Source organism: Dermacentor variabilis, chromosome 2 (assembly GCF_050947875.1).
Source record: "Dermacentor variabilis isolate Ectoservices chromosome 2, ASM5094787v1, whole genome shotgun sequence".
In the NCBI taxonomy this organism is placed as follows: Eukaryota; Metazoa; Arthropoda; class Arachnida; order Ixodida; family Ixodidae; genus Dermacentor; species Dermacentor variabilis.
Genome location: NC_134569.1, coordinates 7,061,134 through 7,074,948, shown reverse-complemented (window position 1 = coordinate 7,074,948; position 13,815 = coordinate 7,061,134). Strand labels below are relative to the sequence as shown.

At 51.9% G+C, this 13,815-nt stretch overlaps 1 long non-coding RNA gene across 3 annotated transcripts in view; it reads left to right on the top strand.

Annotated features, from left to right (window-relative positions):
• LOC142571319 (uncharacterized) overlaps positions 1-13,815 on the top strand; it is a 34,406-nt gene that overhangs the window by 16,566 nt on the left and 4,025 nt on the right. The window contains exon 1 of one of the 3 annotated variants that reach the window (XR_012825846.1): positions 842-1,001. The exons of 1 other annotated variant lie outside the window; for it this stretch is intronic. This is a non-coding gene — a long non-coding RNA (uncharacterized LOC142571319). Of the gene's footprint in view, positions 1-841; positions 1,019-13,815 lie in introns of those variants that run through there. One more of the 3 variants, XR_012825847.1, reaches the window with a different exon arrangement.

Genomic DNA, 13,815 nt, shown 5'->3' with positions numbered 1-13,815 from the left:
TGTATTCTCGACCGACTTCTGTTGTTGTCATACGGGACCGCGTCTCGGGGGGGGGGGGGGGGGGGAGGGGGCTTCTGTATCCCTCAGCATGTCTATACAACCTCATTCAGACACTCGAGGACGCTCACTCGTGCATTTAGCACTACGTGACTGCACGCAAAAGTTGTCAAGAATTTCTTGCTTCTAGCAGCCAATGTGCCACAGATTGGCTGCAGGAGGCATTCCGCTGATCTAACAGGATCGGTGTCTAGGTTTTGTTGTATAACACGTATTCACTTTTTCCTCAAAAGCTTAAATCAGCGTGTCATCCACAACAAAGCCAAGAAGGTTAAGCCCTGCGTTTTGTAAAAATGTGATGTTATGCAATAACTGTGTTATTTTCAATAAACATGTATTAAGTCGCAAGCGCTTTGTACTTTCTAGAATTTCTTCAAAACAATGCTGATATATTGCATGAACTTCCTCCATTTAAAGAAATGCTACAATCCCAAATATGTGACTTATGTGCGGGCGACACATTCATGGTTATTACAATGCGCTGGCCTTGCGCGGCAACTCCTATGAACTATATTTTCGGTAAGGCATAAGCGCGCTAATCCCGCGGCAAGAGGTGGTCGCAAAAACCGTTGCTGTGTCGGCTGCGTAGTCGGTGCTCGCTGTTTCCATGTGGAATGAGAGCAGCGAAACTTCATTAAATTGTCTCAGCATCTAAATGTAGAGAAAAAAGTCTGGTCAGGTTTTAACGCATTCAAACGCAAAAACTAAGCGCTACCAAATCATTTTCCCGCCCGGAGGTATGCAGACGCCCCGAGAAACTACGGCGCCCTAAACTTAGGCGGACCTACGCGCAACTCTGCTACCTACGGTAGCATATACAGTAACTCTACCAGTAGCAACAGGGCGGCGCCCTAGAGGTTCCCACTTTTCCGGCCCAGCTTTTCCTCTAGAGTTGTTCTACTAACTCTATGCGGCCATCTCTCGAGCGGAGCTGTGAAAATGAAGTACGTCCACTTCCATCGTGAGTATGTCTAAGAACGTTGGTGGCTATGCTACCCCCTAGCAGCCCTTTCTGCAGCTAACGGCAGGAGGCGACACAAGTTTATGCTTGCGCGATTGCGGCAGCAGCTCGCGCAGGCAAATTTGCACTTGTTTCTTAAAAACCAGATAATTAACTGCGCCAAGTGCTATACTAAACGAAGTCAACGCCAAAATGCGATCATTCTGCAAAATTTGAGCAAGAACAATGCAGCGGTGAGCACAAAATCTTCTTTAGAACGCACGCAGCGAAATATTCAGGATCCTGTACAGTTCGTCTGGGTAGCGTTGCGTTCAACCATATTCCTTTTAGAACGGGGCGTTGATCTTTTTTTCCAGATCCTACACACTTAAGCAAAATTACACCATTTTGCCACACAATAATCGTAATCCGTCTTGTCCGCATTTCCTCTCTTTACACTCTAAGAACAGTTTACACCCTTTGGCTTGCCCCTTCTGCCACACAACGATAATCGTCATCTGCCCTGATGCGTTTCCTTAACGCTGCGAGCCCGGAACTTTCCAGTAACGAACGGCACGCGCGTTATCAGAAGGGGCACTCCAAAGGGTGTAAACTGTTCTATGCTGACACGGTTTCTTCTGAGGACTTCCTTCGGTGAGTGGCCCTCGCGCGGAAATAGTGGAACTTGTTGTTGTTGTTGTTGTAGCCTGTGATGCGTGTGGCTCCTACACACGATGGGGGATTGGCCAAGAAATGGGTGGATTATTCGAAATTATTATGGAGCATAAATTTCCTAATAGCTATTGAAATATCATTGAATAGCGCAGAATTACATGTTAAATAAAATCAGGAAGGTCAATTGAATTATTAATAATTAATTTAAAAGTAAAAACAAAAAGAAAGGAATTTAGCAGGGCATTCGTTTAGATTCTGTAAGGAATGTTCGGACAGCGAAGCATGCATGCATACCTGTGGCTGAATCCCAAAGTGGACTTTTTGTGTCGACCACGCCGCGGCGACGCTAGGCGCAGGTAGGCTTAGGCCTAACCCGACGAAGAGGGGCATTATGCCCGAAGTAGAAATGGTGGTAGGAGAGGAAATCTCCTCCGAAGAAGCCAACAGCCCAGGCTGGACGACAGCGTTGGGCAAGAACAAGAAAGCTCGGCAAGAAACACCAGTTTCAACGAGCAAGAAAACCCACGTGGGCTCGAAGGGTGGCTGCCACACGGCTGCCCCGCAAGGCGTGCTGCAACGCCTCGCAGCCTCGTCGAGGCTCCCCAGACTACCTAGGGAGCATATACGAATTATTGTCCGCCCAAGGGGCGGGCTGGACGTCAAGAAGATAAGCCAAATCAAGCTGGCTCAAGCCTTCGCCATGGCGGCTGCACTAGCCCCCACAGAAACTGAAGGCGACGTGATCTGCCCTAATTTCACTCAGAAAGTTCTCGTCGTCTCCACCCCGGAGAAGAAGAACGCCACTGCTTATGCAGGGATCCAGCAAATCCGCATAAGCGAAGGACTATACAAAGTGGCCGCATACATCGCGGCCCCAGACAACACCTGCAAAGGGGTCATACGAGGTGTCGACGCCGACATCAGCGATTCCCAACTCCAGCGCATGATCGTCAACCATCGTAACCCGAAGGCTCTGGAAGTCAAACGAATTAAGGACACCACCACTGTGGTCGTCCTCTTCGACGGCATGAAAGTGCCTAACTATGTCATGTGCGGCGTCTGCCTTCTGCGCTACACGCTCTACAAACGCGAAAGTGAGGTGTGCTACGCGTGTGGCGGCTTGGGACATCGTGCGGACGTCCGCCCCAACCCTACCAATGAGAATTGCCGGGGCTGCGGACTAACCTCCCCGCCCGATGACCACCAGTGTTCGCCGAAGTGCGCCCTTTGCGGAGGCCCGCATCTTACAAAGGACAAAACGTGTAAGCAGCGCTTTCAAGTCCCATACGTCGTACCCAGACGCCGACGGCGCCGTAAGCGCGCCAAGAACAAGCACCAGCAGCAACAGCTGGCCAAGGAGAACCGACCACGTGGCTCCAGCACGGCGAGAGCCCCCAGGAGGGAGCGCCCCGTCACGCCCTCTGGTCGACAACGCGCAGCCTCTCCAGAGGGCGCTCTCGTTCCCGAGGGCGCTCTACCTCCCGGGTCCGGATCCAGGAAACGCCAACCTGCGCCGATCGTGACAAGCCGAAGCAGACGACGCCGGCTTCAAAGGTAACGCAGGTAGCATTGCCGGAGCATAAAGTTGATCCCAGAGTCGCTCAACTCATGGAAGAGAACGCTCGACTCAAAGCAGAAATGCAGCGGATGAGGGCTGAGTCGATCCGTAAGTCGTACCCCTCGCCAGTCGAGAAGCAACAGGTGCCCCCCTCAGGGGAGCCACAGGCGCGCTCGGGTAAACGTAGGGCCGCGCCGCCAGAGGGGGACGCTGACTCTATGGATACCGAGTCCAATAACAAAGACTTAGAAAGCATGCAGCGGGCAATCCAGCAGCTCGCTGAAAGCGTGACTGTCCTCCTCAAAAGGATAGCGTCCCTTGAAAGTGCAGAGGCCGCGTTAGCTACAGCTAGACAGCCTTCGAGGGAGCCCCGTCGGGCACCTTTACCCGCAAGCGCCGTCCCCGTCAACAAGACGGTGGAATGGCCAATCCAAGGCAATCACCATGGCGGTCAATCCCAATAAGTTGGTTGTGTGGCAGTGGAACTGTGCCAGTTTCCAAAGGCGCAAAGCTCCGCTGCAGCAATTCATTTCGGCACAGGCGGTCAAACCGCACGTAATTATGTTACAAGAAACTCTCGATGACGCGCCCACCTTCCCGGGATACCGGGTTGTATCGATACGGGAGGAAGGAAAGCGGGGTTTAGCAACCTTGGTCGCACGGAAGTGCTCCTTTCAAGTACACAAATTACCAATTGGCAAAACTAGGGCGGAAATCATTATGGTCGAAATTATCCCTAACAATTGGCTTAAGAGCAGTGTCTTCCTTTTGAACATATACAGCTCGCCGTGGGATCAACGGCAGGCATTCGCCACGATCATGACAAAGGCGGTGGCCCTGAGCACGGGAGCCCCCATAGTGATAGCGGGTGACTTCAATGCACCCCACAATGCCTGGGGACACCCCCGCCAATCCGCCAAGGGCAATCTCCTTGTCCAGGCGGTTGCTGACTGCTCACTGGAATTGATTACGGATCCTCAATACCCGACGCGAACCGGCACGTCGGTAGTCCGAGACACCACTCCGGACCTGACATTCGTCAAGAATGCCCCCGGAGCAGGATGGCAAAATTTGCAAGAGAACCTGGGTAGCGACCACTTCATTGTGGAGATTACCCTAACAATTATCACAGCCCCTACCAGGGAATTTAAAGTGACGGACTGGGATGCCTTCCGGAAAATGCGGAAGGCGGACCAGACCGACTACGATAATCTCGATAGTCTGTTCACAAGACTACAGAAGGACGTACAAGCTGCGACCAAGGTGGTTAAGACCGACCTAAAAGTAGATCGGATGGACGCGCGCCTTGCGCACCTCCTAGAAGCCAAAAACTCCATCCTGCGACGCTGGAGAACGCAGACTCCACCGCCGACTTCGCAAGAAAATTGCGGAGCTCAATCGTACAACAGAAACTCATTCCATCGAACTGTCCAAATAACAATGGAATGAAGTGTGCTCCTCGGTTGATGGACAGATGGGGGGCAAATGGAACCTGCTCAAACACTTACTCGACGATTCGCAAAGCAAAAACAATCGGGGACTATATCCATCGATCGCATAGTATATAATCAAAAGGCGGCGGGTGTATCTGAGCACGTCCTCCTTCAAGAGTTGGCCGAAAAGTATCTCCCGCTGGGCCCCTCCGATGACGGGGATTATCCTCGCTACCGGGGGGAGCGGTGGGGGAGCTTAACGCCCCCTTCACGGAATCCGAAATCTGGGAGGTGCTCCAAACGCTCAACGGTCGCTCTGCACCGGGCCCGGATGGCATCTCCAATAAGCTCCTCCGCAACTTGGACGAACAATCAGTTGCGCTGCTCACCGGGGAGGTCAATAAAATTTGGAAAACGGGCCTCGTCCCCGACTCCTGGAAGACCGCCTCAGTGGTGCTCATCCCGAAACCAGGCAAACCTCTTGCTCCGGAGAACATGCGACCCATCTCGCTTAAGTCCTGCGTGGGTAAAGTGGCCGAACATGCCATTCACAAGCGTATATCTAGGCACATAGAAACTAATGAGTTATTCCCTCACAACATGGTCGGCTTTCGGCCGGCACTCTCCACACAGGATGTCATGTTACTTATAAAGAGGCAAATCATTGATGACGACACTAGAGACACTCGGGGCATCCTTGCTCTAGACTTGTCCAAGGCTTTTGATAACATCTCGCACCGGTTCGTGCTAGACGCCATCTCGGACCTGGGCCTGGGGCCACGATTCCATGCGCACGTTAGCTCCTTCCTGAGGGATCGAAAGGCCACTGTCAAAATAGGGCAAATCAAATCCAAGGAATTTACATTGGGAGCGAGAGCCACCCCGAAAGGGGCGGTCATCTCTCCCCTACTGTTTAACATCGCCATGGAGGGCCTCTCGGACCGACTGGCCACAGTAAGAGGAACGGGTCACGCCCTCTACGCGGATGATATTACCGTGTGGTGCATGGGAGGGTCTGACGCTGCAGTTGAGAGTGCGCTCCAAGAGGCGCTTGACATCACAGAACACTTCCTACTAGACACGGGCCTGAGTCTGTCACCAAGTCCGAACTTCTATTGTATAGGCCCACCCGACGGGGGGTTAGGTGCTCCACACCTTTAGATCAATAGAGGCGCCACTGAAAGCCACCTAGCGGACGCTTCCAACAGTACACGCGGGAGCAGTAGCAGACAACAACCCTTTGCAGCAAGGATGGCTGAAGTTCGCGGCTGCGATTTCTCCATTGTTCGGGTGCCAGGCTGCTGCTTCTGCGGTGACGGCTGTAGGGAAGATGCTGACCTCTGTGCGAGCGAGTATGAACACGATGTTGCCGGTGTTTGGGACAACATGGTCCACATATGTGCAAGATGTGTCCCGCAGACAAATGCCATGAACCCCATTTACATGACGTGGAGCTCATGTTCACTAGCCGACAAATTTTCTTGGGTGATGCGATCTCTCGATGGTTTTTTTTTATTCTACCCTTGCCGCAATGCTGCTTCTGTACCTGAATAATAAGCGCCCGTCGTTAGTGCAGACATATATCAAACAAATCCGCACGGTGCAATCTCTGCATATGCCGTTGTGATTTTTTTGCCGATGAATACATGTGACATCGCCGAATAAGTGCAGTCGAAGTCACCTCAAGAAGAGTAATTGCCAATCTATTGATGGAAGCGCGTACACTAGCCAACGAAGTCACCAAACACACGGGTTAATAAAAGCGCGTGTTAGTGCTGTACCACCGATGCAATTCTGCTGCATACGCCGATGAACTACCGTTCCCGCTGCAGTTTGTGCAATATTAAATTCCCCAAGGGAGCTGCTTGGAAAGGCTCAAAACTAAATACTGACTAAGTTTTCAGTACTTTTTTTATATTACTGGAGAGTGTTGTGTCGGCAGCCGCAGGCAAGTGAGGGCCCCCGGCCAGCGGACGCGCGGCGAGCGCCGGCGCAGTGAAGGAGACTCGGAGCTAACTGCTCCTGATGAAAACCGGAACGAAGACTCAGCCGACCCGCGGCCGTTTATTACTAATAAAGGCTTCACACGCCAGATGACACCTCCTGATTGGTCCCAGCTCGTCACATGACAGAAGGGGGGTGTGCCATCTAAACTACTATGAAACATAAATGTATGATAACACACAGATCTGACAGGGGGCGACACTATACTACATCATCCCCCCCTGGAAACAAAGCAAGCATACAGTGAAACGCGCACACAAGACGCGCACTTAAAGGGAAGCTGAAACGGTTTTCAATTTCCATGAATTGCTGGGATTGGGAAGAACAGACCTAATAATTTACGGTTCCGAAATTTTTTTCTTAGTTTTGTTAATATAAGGGGCGGAAATCGCTTTCTAAATCACCCCCGCGGACACGCCCCCATCGCTTCACGGAGCGCCGGGTGAGGTGGTTGCCAGAGGAGAGAACCGGCGAGAGTGACGTCATTCGCGGGGACCGAGCTGCCGGACCGGCGTGCTGGCATGCCTCTTTCCGTCCTGCGCTTTACTGAACGACGCTACGAGAGATCTGCCGCCGCCGCCGCTCACGTTTGTTTTCGTTTGCGATTCTCGTAAACTGTTCTTTCCTTCTGTGCTGCGTGAGTGCCTACAGCCAAGGGCGCCCAACATGCCCTCGTTCTGTGCAGCATTCGGCTGAGCTAAAACAGGCAGGCGAGACGATGTGGTGTTTCCCAGGTTCCCGAAGGACAAGGAGCTTGCAGCGCAGTGGGTCCGTGCGGTGAGGAGAGATAAGTTCGTGCCGACGAAATCAACTGTGCTGTGCTCGGACCATTTCCGCGATAGCCGGATAGCCTTACGACAAATGCGGAAACGCGTTGTTGCTAGCGTTGCGATACTCCGTTTCATACATCAGGTGCAACGCTGTGGAGGCTTGAGATACTTCTTGCAGTGGCTGCGTTCGCACTTAGAAAAAGTTCGGTGTTTCTTGACCCGATTTTTTGGAAAATTTTCCATATATAAGCTCAGTTCTGAATGAAAAAAAGAAGAATTTACCAATAGAAACAATCCGTGTACTTATACGGCTGCTAACACGTTCTTTTAAATCAATTTTCTTTTCGGCAGTTTTTAATTGCAGCCCGTCGCGGCAGCTTCACGTGCATGCTCGCGCGAGCAAACTCCGCTAGCAGGCTGCGAAGCATAGACGGAAACGCGCGCAGTAATAAATTTTGGTGACCGGACTTCGTGCGTAGTTTCCACAACGTTGCACCTGAGGTATGAAATGGAGTATAGGCTTGCCTAGTGAGGTTCGACGTACGGTTGCAGTTATCGTGTTTACCACAAGGCGGTGCTAAAACTGCCTAATATCTTTATGTCAACACTAGCATGGAGCACGCATACCGATTCTTGATCGGGCCACAATCACAAAGTCGTCGAACCATAGTATGAATATTGCACATATAATACCTCTGGCCAACTCTGGATGTGTATGATAAGCAACTTCCATGACTGTACCTCGCAGCACTGCATGTGCGCGCTTTGAAACGCTGTACTTATGTTCGCGATCGTGTATCAACACTAAAAAAAAAACCACGGGACTTTAGACAAGCAGCGGCAAGGTGCTTCACATCGCGGAATTGCACCCGTGTTTACAATCTAATGAGAAGTTAGTGTTCCGGCATTCTTCCAGCAGCAAGTTCCCAGTGACACTTTAGCGCATTTTTTCTCCCGTCATTGGAACGTGCAGCTACATGAAAAAAAAAATGGCTGTGGCTTAGCTAAGGTTAAGCCCAGGATGCGAAGCATACTAGCCTTTACTTTAGTTGTTGAACCACTGTTTAGCCTGGTGAACTGCTGTTGCTTGGCTATATTTGGTTCGGCTAGACGAAGAAACAACTCATGCGTTACTCTGCTTCGCCTTCAAGAGTGGAACGCGATAGCGTTCCCGTCGACCCGCCAAGGGGTGTAAGACGATGGGCTACGGCGCAGAGACTACGCGCCCCGCATTGGACGCGGTGAGCGTCGAGCAACGCAGCGTTCGGCGCGGCAACGAAATGTGCGCCTGAGCAAGCGACGCACGCCTGAGCCTTAGAAACAGCTCGTTTCTAAGGCAACACCGCATTCACTAGAGGCGCTTTTGTACCGCTTTGAAGCATCGTACTCGTGGCTCAGTGGTAGCGTCACCGCCGCGAGCGACGGCGCGAGTTGGAGCCCCGTTTCTCCTCTGTCGTGACGTCACGGTGTCACGTGGTCAGCCTTGACGGCGACGCCGCGAGTGACGGCGCGAGTTGGAGCCCCGTTTCTCCTCTGTCGTGACGTCACGGTGTCACGTGGTATTGAAGGCGACACCGCCGCGCCTGAGGAGCTGGGTTGAGCTCTAGTAATATGCTTCGCATAAAAACATACGTACCAGCTAAGATTTCCAACGCGCGAGAGGTGCACACATCGCTCTCGCTGTTGGCACACTCAACATCGCCGTTGCCGCCATCGTTTTCCGTATCGGCTGTCGGTTAGAACATGTACGGCGAAAATACAAGCTGTTCGAGACAGCGAGAACGTTCCATAATGCTTACAACTCAGCTATGAAGCCAGAACAGAATAGCGTGCTACGCTCTGAAACGGCGGCGCCGACCGGCGACTGCTGCGAATGACGTCACAGCGGCCCCGACCAATCACGGGCAACAGCGGCGTTCGCGCGATACCCTGAGGCGCTGGTGCGCGTTTTCTTAAACAACCGCTTGCGTTTGTTTCCGCCCTTTTTGAACCAGATATTCATGTTCAGCGGACTCGGAAAACTAGAATGCCGCAGAGAACTCATTTTTTTTTTCGAAAAGCGTTTCAGCTTCCCTTTAAGTCCCAAGGCAATTTCAGTTCGTTCCCGCCCAAGTTCACATACACGCGCACCAGTCTTGGGCACCAAAACACAGGCAGTCAGTCAAAACAAAATCTGACAAGGAACACGGCACAAGACTCACTGCACCGCAAGAAGGAACACATTTTATACCTGTGTTGATGAAACATGTGAATTGCCTGAGACGGCAATACGCTCTACACTCGGAAAACAAAATCATCAAGCCACAGAGGCCGTTTTCTGTCACGATGAGGACGCGTGCGTACCTCAGAAGAACTTTGGGGGTTGCGACGCGTATCAGTCGACTTTAAAGACCCAGTCGTCCCACTACTATTTCCCTCCCCCTGGTTGGAAAATTGAATGTGGTTGTCACTCAAAGCTGGAGAGGGTTGCCCAGGAAGCTCCTCTCGACGTCCCAACAAGTCCTGGGAGGCTACCGATTCCCCCCACGGAATCAGAGACGACTGCCGACTGTGTAAACTCGGAAGTGATACAGTCAGACGGACTACTTAACTGAAGCTTATAACTATGAGAAGACGCTGTCACTACAGACGAGTCATCGGAATGACTATCCAGGTTTGAATATGAGTACAAAAAGTCTATCACTTGTACACAATGTACTACCTGCTGAATCCTTCATCACTAGAGTTAACTTAGACACATGCCACGTCTTCCCATCACTGAGTAGAAAAGTAGATGGTCCTACCTGGGCTTTGACTTTACGAGGTTTACTGTACTTAAAAAAATCCTTTCCTCTTAAATCTTATTCTGACGGTGTCTCCCACCTTGACACGAGTTGCCTGAGCACCTCTACGTTTGTCTACGTACTGTTTAGTCTGCCACTGTTTCTGCAAGACTCTTTCTTGAACTTAAGGCACAAGACTGTCCTGTTCCCTTAGATCTACACAGAGCTGCATGGTTCCATCCTTCTTGCGCACCACCACGAGTGGAGACACCCCCTCAGAAGCCTCGACGTGCTCGATGACGTCGCAGTCCTCGAGACGTCGCAATTCATTTGTGCCCTGGTCACGGAGAGCCAGGGGTAGTCGGCGCAACTTTGAAGATACTGGTTTCGCATCTTGCTGCCGATGAATTCGGTGCACAAAGTTGTTGACGAGACCCAACTCGTCACTGAAGTGATCAAAACCCGGAGGCACACCTGTGGGGCTCTGTACTGGAGGAAACGAAGGTAGACGACATGTCAGCGACGTACCGTCAATCTGTATGCCCAAGCGTTGGATGGCGTCTACACCCAGCAGTGATGTTCCTGTAGTCGTTACGTGGAACGTGACGGAGCATGACCTTTGGAAAAACTGGACAGTGGCTTGAAACAGGCCTTGAATGTCAATGCGTTGCTTGGAGAAATTTCTCAAGTCCAATGTTGTTTGTGACAGCCTGTGCTGTCGACCAAAGTGATTTCTAAAATCTTCGGCCGTCATGAATGACACAGATGCTCCCGTATCCACCGGCAGTCGCATGGAGACGCCGTTCACTACGACCGGAACTTCCAAATCTTTTTTAGTTTAAAAAGCGCTTACCGTCAAGACAGACGCGGACGGCTGCCTTGCGGAAGTTTAAGACAGCGTCTCTGCGGAAGAGACGTGTTGAACAGTACGGGTTTTCCGGCATACTGATGCAAAATGGCCCAACGTGTGGCAGGCGTTGCACCACCGGTTCCTTGCTGGACAATTCCTGTACGTTGCAATATGTTTCGTGCTGCCACACCGATCGCATGCACCACGGTTCCCGGAGGAGCCATGTGCGAAATGTCGGTCGTCTTGGCGGCTTCTCGGAATAAGTCGGCCATCGTCATGGCCTCCCGGACTACGCGGCCATCTTGGCGGCTCCCCGGAAGAAGTCGGCCATCTTGGCCCGTCGACGGAACGCCAAGTTGAGATGCCTCGATTCTTCGTACATTTTCGGAGCCGAACGCGCGGTTCGCTCGATGCAAGGCTTCTAACGAGCGTCCAATTTCTTCGGCCTTGTCCAGGGACAGGGTTTCGCCATGAGCTAATAACTTTTCGCGAACGCTGGCGTTCGCTACCCGATGTATTTGGTCTCGGACGCGCTCATTGTACGTTGTGCCGAAGTTGCACTGTACCGCCTTCTCCTTCAATGCGGTCACGAATTCCAGGAATCCTTCTTCCTCGAACTGCCTTCGACTGGTGAATTCGTGCCTCTCCGCCAGAACATTTGTTGACGCGGCGAACAGCCGGTCAAGCCGCTGCAAGAGTTTCTGGAACTCTGACGCTGGCGGGACCGCATCACTTGACGCTGACGCTGCGCCGGTCGACTGCCTTGCTGCTTCCTGCTCCTCGTCTGCAAAGTACTTTCGTTGTCCCTCACGCCCGAGAGCGCTGACGAGCGCGCGGACGCTCGTCGCGCGTCCGTCCAGTCGCTACCGCCGGCCGCTTCGAGGTGGGCCTGAAAAATTTTTTTCCATCGATACCATGGAATTAACGGTGGCCCGGGCAATTCAAGAAAAACGGGAAGGTTCGCCGAAAAGGAAGCCATGCCCGGTAGCGTGCAGGAGACAGTGCAGAAAACAAGCCGGAGCTCGAGCAGAATGGAGCAGGGCGGAACAAAAGGGGCGAGAAGGCCTAGGCTCGGAAGCCTCGCGACGCCAAGTGCGTCGGCGGCGTTTGCCTGCCGTGCAGACACAGGAAGGGACGCTTCACTTACGAAGCTCGTTGGTTTCCCGGGGCTTCGGTCGGAACCGCAGCGGGAATCCCATCCTCGTCGCCAAAAGATGTTGTGTCGGCAGCGGCAGGCAAGTGGGGGCCCCCGGCCAGCGGACGCGCGGCGAGCGCCGGCGCAGTGAAGGAGACTCGGAGCTAACTGCTCCTGATGAAAACCGGAACGAAGACTCAAGCCTCTATGACTCAGCCGACCCGCGGCCGTTTATTACTAATAAAGGCTTCACACGCCAGATCACACCTCCTGATTGGTCCCAGCTCGTCACATGACAGAAGTTGGGTGCGCCATCTAGCTAAACTACTATGAAACATACATGTATATAACACACAGATCTGACAGGGGGCGACACTATGATATGTTTAAAGGCTGGGCAGCGCCAGTCAAAGTAGATGAGCGCTGGCGGCAAGGCCCGGTTTAGTCGTCTGCAGCGTAAGTATAAGAAAGAATTCAGTTGAGTACAAAACTCACATGCAAGAAGGGACTACGTTGTGAAACAAACAAATCACTCGGCGTGTTAAGTTTGCTCAGGCAGCAAAGAGGTGTGATGACTTCCCAAACGGGACGCGAACTTTTCAGCGAGAAATGGAACAAAAATACCATATGCAGCAGCTATTAGCAATTCTCGCCCTGAACTACCTATTTTCTAAACACATTTCCAAAAACACAAACAATATCTAAGATGCCCTCGGGCGAAAAGAATAAAGCTGTTAAAGAAGCACTTCCTTGTTATCATTCCGATAAGACACAGCGTGATTTATACCCTTTACAAATAAGGCAGGGTGAGAACTTCGCAGCTCAAAAGAATCGACAAGAGTTATGCATGGAGCAACTAGCAACAGTTAAACATGTGCAAAGCCACGCATAAAATAGATGTAAAAACATGAAGCGCGCGACAGCTCGTGCGAGGATTTACCGCGCCACATGAAACCAACAATTTCAGTTGTTGCAAACTTCAGTAGCTTTAACATACAACGCAATGCGATCGTGCAGTCGTGCTGCCTAGCTAGCGCAACGCGGTAAAGAAGCGGAAAACAATATAAGCGGCAAACAGCATTCCGAACTTTAGCGAAATGCCTTTAAACCTCATGCTGAACTGCAGACGAACTTCGTTGCTCACGCGTCTATGATCGAGTGGAAAAAAACACCGACGAGACAAAGGAAAGGATGAGAACAAGAAATTTCCCTTCGAAGCAACGATCCATATTTGCTACCGTTGCTCCCGCTGATGAGGCTTTGCCGGGAATGATTAGAACCGTATCGCCGGCACGTTTTCGCTGGTATTTGAGCCCCCCACCCTGCAACAATTATTCTTCGACATTCCCTGAAGCTTTGGCCACCCCACACGTGCGAATGGGGTTGCCTATCTTGCTCTGAAAACGGGAATAAGACAGAGAAGCACGACCAACGACACAATAAACTACGGCGCACGCCAGGCTCCTCTCCCACGTGTTCTGCGCAAGGCCGCCACCAGTGGCGCGTCCGTCGGCGTGCACGGGCCGTATAACCCTTTATACGAGGGACGGACAACAAATCCACAGAGTGGATACCATCAGGGTCCTCGGACTCTTGCTGGAATCTCGTGGGGACAATTAACTCGCAGACTA